This window comes from Glycine max, chromosome 12 (assembly GCF_000004515.6).
Source record: "Glycine max cultivar Williams 82 chromosome 12, Glycine_max_v4.0, whole genome shotgun sequence".
In the NCBI taxonomy this organism is placed as follows: domain Eukaryota; kingdom Viridiplantae; phylum Streptophyta; class Magnoliopsida; order Fabales; family Fabaceae; genus Glycine; species Glycine max.
The window spans coordinates 14155446-14160076 of record NC_038248.2 but is presented as its reverse complement, the minus strand read 5'-3'; the positions used below and the strand labels follow the sequence as shown (position 1 = coordinate 14160076).

Here is a 4631-nt window from a genome sequence, read left to right as displayed (position 1 = left end):
CATGCTCATCATCCTTCCTGTTGAAATTCACTTTAGTAGAATTGGGTCTTTCTCTTCTTAGTCATGCTTCCCTGCCTCTTTCTTTTTGGGATCATGCTTTTTAGACTGCTGTGTATCTCATAAATAGGTTACCTTCAGCTCCTCTTAAGTTTGCCATTCCTTAGATGGTTCTTTTTCAAATTGAATATGATTAGCAGTTTTTAAGAGTGCTCGGTTTGTCTTGTTTTCCTTTTTTGCGTCCTTATAATACTCAAACTTGAATTCAGGTATTTTGAATGTGTGTTTTTGGGTTATTCACTCAGTCACAATGGTTATAAGTGCTTGTTCTCTTCTGGGAAAATTTTCATTTCAAAAGATGTTATTTTCAATGAAAATCAGTCTCCTTATCCTGCCCTCTTCTCCTCTTCTACTTCTAGTTCCACACCTACTGAGTTCATTTCAACCACGTTAACTGTCATTGATTCAGTTTGTCATCCTCCTCTTAATTCTAATCCTTCTTCCTCATCCTCTATTGAGGGTCCCCACTCTTCACCTTCTGTTAAGGCTTCCAGGTTTGATACTATTGTCTGCCAACATTTTGATCCTGCATAGTCTTCCAATTTGGCTTCTTCTGCCTCTGTTACAGTGTTGTCTGATGCCCTCCTCAGTTGTCTGCAATTGAATCTCCCAATCCTCCTCAACCAGCTCTTGTTAGACTAGACAATCTGAATCCTATGGTTACATGAGCCAAAGATGGCATAATGCAATCAAGAATTCATCCTTCCTTGTTTCTTGTTCATACTGAACCCAAGTTAGTTAAAGAAGCTCTTCAAGAATCAAAGTGGTTTGCTGCTATGACTTGTGGAAGCAATGCCTTCCAAGATTACTTTGATGATGCCAAAGAATCAAGAGTTAAGCAAATTCCAAAGTTTCAAGATACAAGATTCAAGAATCAAGTTTCAAGAATCAAGTTTCAAGAATCAAGATTCAAGATTCAAGATTCAAGAATCAAGTTTCAAGAATCAAGTTTCAAGATTCAAGATCAAGATTCAAGACTCAAGATTCAAGAATCAAGAGAAGCCTCAATCAAGATAAGTACTAAAAACGTTTTTCAAAACATTGAGTAGCACAAGAAGTTTTCACAAAATCATTACCAAAGATTTTTACTCTCTGGTAATCGATTACTAGAAGGTAGTAATCGATTATCAGTAGCTAGCATTGTTTTCAAAAACTGATTTACAAAGCTGTAATCGATTACCATAATCATGTAATCAATTACCAGTGTTTTAAAACGCTAGATTTCAAATTTCAAGAGTCACAACTTATGTTTAAACATTTTCAAATCATTTTAAACTTGTGTAATCGATTACACAATACTTGTAATCGATTACCAGAGCTTCTAAACATTTTGATTTTCAAAATTTAAATTGAGGAGTCACATCTGTTAATGTGTAATCGATTACACCTTAATGGTAATCGATTACCAGTGACTGATTTCGAAAAATAAATTTCCAAAAGTCACAATTCTTAAAGTGACTTGTTTCTGAAGAATTTTTCAAAAGTCCCAACTTTCTAAGTGACTAGTTTTCAAAAGAGTCACAATTTTTAAAAGGTGACTAGTTTTAAAGAAATTGCCAAGAGTCACAAACTTTAACTTGAGTCACCAAGAGATTATAAATATGTGACTATGACATGAATTTAAAAAACAATCTTTCAATATCTTCTTTCATCTCTTTCAGCACTTTCAACAAAACTTTCCAATTCATTTCTCTTCATCTTTCTAAAAAGTTTTTTGTTCAACACTTTCTCTTTCAAGAAAAGTTCTTTGTTCAAAAACTTGTGCTATTCATCTTCTCCATTCTCTTCTCCCTTTGCCAAAAGAATAGAAGGACTAACCGCCTGAATTCTTTTGTGTCTCTCTTCTCTCTTCCAAGAGAATTCAAAGGACTAACCACCAGAGATATCTTTTGTTTCCTCTTACAAAGATTCAAAGGACTAACCGCCTGAGAATTCTTTGTCCCAACACATTGGAGGGTACATCCTTTGTGGTACAAGTAGAGGGTACATCTACTTAGGGGTTGTTATACTGAGAACAAGAGAGGGTACATATTTTGTGGATCAGTTCAAATGGAGGATACATCCACTTGGTTATTCAAAGAGAACAAGGAAGGGTACATCCCTTGTGGATCTTTGGCTTGTAAAGGATTTTACAAGGTTGAAAAGAAATCTCAAGAACCGTAGGTTGCTTGGGGACTAGATGTAGGCACAGTTTGTGGCCGAACCAGTATAAATCTTGTGTTTGTCTACTTCTTCCCTACACTCTTTAATTTCCGTTGTGTACTTTTAATTATCACTTTTACTTTTGGTTAATTTTCTATTTCTATTATTTACTTTGTTAACTTAGTAGTAAAAGCCTAATTGAATCTAGTAACATTAAGAATGATAGATTTTTAATTAGTCAAGACACGTTAATAATTAATTCAACCCCCCTTCTTAATTATTCCGAGGCCACTTGATCCAACATGACTGATGAATTTCAAGCTCTTCAAAAGTACAAGACTTGGGACCCTAGTCTCTCATCTTCCTCACAAAAATGTTGTTGGATGTAAGTGGGCTTTTAGAGTTAAAGAAAATTCTAATGGCAGTATCAATAGATACAAAACCACAACTTATATAGAAGTGGCCCCTGCAGCAGAATATAGAAGTTTAGTTGCTGCCACAACTAATATTCTCTAAAGTAGGTCCCACCACACCCCTTCACCTATTTTGGCGCATGTTAGCCACTATCAGTTTTGTTCCAGCTGTGTGTCTGTGTAACTCTAAGGCCAAAGGGTGTGTGTGACTGATTTTGGAGAGTGTCACCATCCAAGCCTTGTTCCAGTTAGTTGTATATCACATTCTCACACAACAACAACAACAACCATGCTTTCAATTAATTTCTTTTTCCCAAAAAGTATAATCCCTTTTTAGTTATCACAAAATCAATTGACAAGTTGTGTCCAAAATCAAATAATGTTCATTGTTCACCATGAAGTACAGTTAAGAGTTAGACCTAGGTAGGTTAATTATTTAATTACATCAAGGATGTTGAGTGCTCCCACTCAATCAAATTTACAGGACTTTTGTCTAATTTCTATAAGTCTATTTTAAAGTTTCTCAAGTCAATCCTCAAACTGTCAAGTCAAATTCAGTATTTAAAGTGAGAAACTTATCAAACATTATAAATTAAATACCAAATTTACCTCCATCCTGTTTGCTGGCTCCCATGGATCCAAAGTATGATGCACTGCAGGAAGAGATGTCCTTGGCAGGGTCATTCTCTGTTAAATTTTGCAGCTGGTTTATATTCTTATTCACGCTAAACACTTCATCATCAGGTCAATGTACATTCAAATAAGAAAGTTGAAACTAATCAGCATGTTTCAAGTTGATCTGATTAAACATTCTTAAGGTTAAACAATTATATGAGAATAAAATGGCAAGATTCCATTCTGCAAGAGAATCAAAATAATTATTAATTGTAAAATTTTGATTATAGCATATAGATCTATCTCATCTGTGTAAACTCACTAGACATAAAAACCTTCATTTCCTCCAACATCAGAATGGGAAACTTGCACTCTTCTGCATCCCTGCCTATCTATATACACTTTGTCCTTTGAGAAAAACCATTGTATGCTATTGACCAAATTTCATCTATGTAAGCAATCTATTACAATGTATAGTATATATCATCTAGGGAAAAATTTACTAAGTGGTCACTATGAACATGTAGCCATACACTCTTGTGGTAGCAACCTCTCTTCTTGATCCACAGTGTACTTAACAGCCTGATAAAACTCTAACCATGAAGAAGAGTTGGAATCCAAAGGACCCCATGAAAATGTTAGATTTGGACTTGCAGGGCAAGCAGTAACCAAATCCAAAACTGAAACTGGTTTGAGGGTGTGTGGAAAGTTGAATGCTAAATTATCTACTTTGTGTTCATAAATTTTCCCATTTCAGTCCAATTTGTACTGAGATGTACCTTGAAATTTTCCCTTAGCCTCCCATGGAACCTGAGGCACATCCCTCAGGTTCCACCTAATCAATATCACATTCTCCAAAGGCTGCCATATCCTATACACTTCTAGAGCAATCTCACGGAACAAAATTTTACCATGAAACCTCAATGACCAGAAGATCAATTTGTACTTCTCAATACTAGTAAATGTATTCAAAGGGTATTTGAATGTTATATCATCCCTGAAATAATCAAATTCAACATTAAAAAACACATATCTCCCCCTAAAAAACATCTAAAATCTAACAGAAAATGACACACACGCATAGCACCAAAATACACATCTCAAAGATGAAAATTAAAATACTGAAATGATCAAATTCAACATTGAAAGGCAATCTATTGTTGCTTTGCCTCACTTAGTGTTGGACATTGACTCCCCACTGTTAAAGCATGCTTGCTCTATTGTTGCTCTGCTTCACTTAGTGTTGTTCCTTTTGAGGGTAGGGGAGCTTTAATTGAAGGCAATCTCTTGCTCTTTAGCCTTCCAAATATCCATTTCATTCTTTCTTCCGTAGAATTGGTAGAACAACATGTGTATGTTAAAAAGTAAACACAACAATTTAAAAAATTCCAAAACTACTCCCAT

The 4631-nt window shown here is 35.0% G+C and overlaps 1 pseudogene; it reads right to left on the bottom strand.

Moving 5' to 3' along the window:
• Positions 1-3740: 3740 nt before the first annotated feature.
• LOC100806317 (uncharacterized) lies at positions 3741-4277 on the bottom strand (annotated as a pseudogene).
• Between the last annotated feature and the right edge of the window lie 354 nt (positions 4278-4631).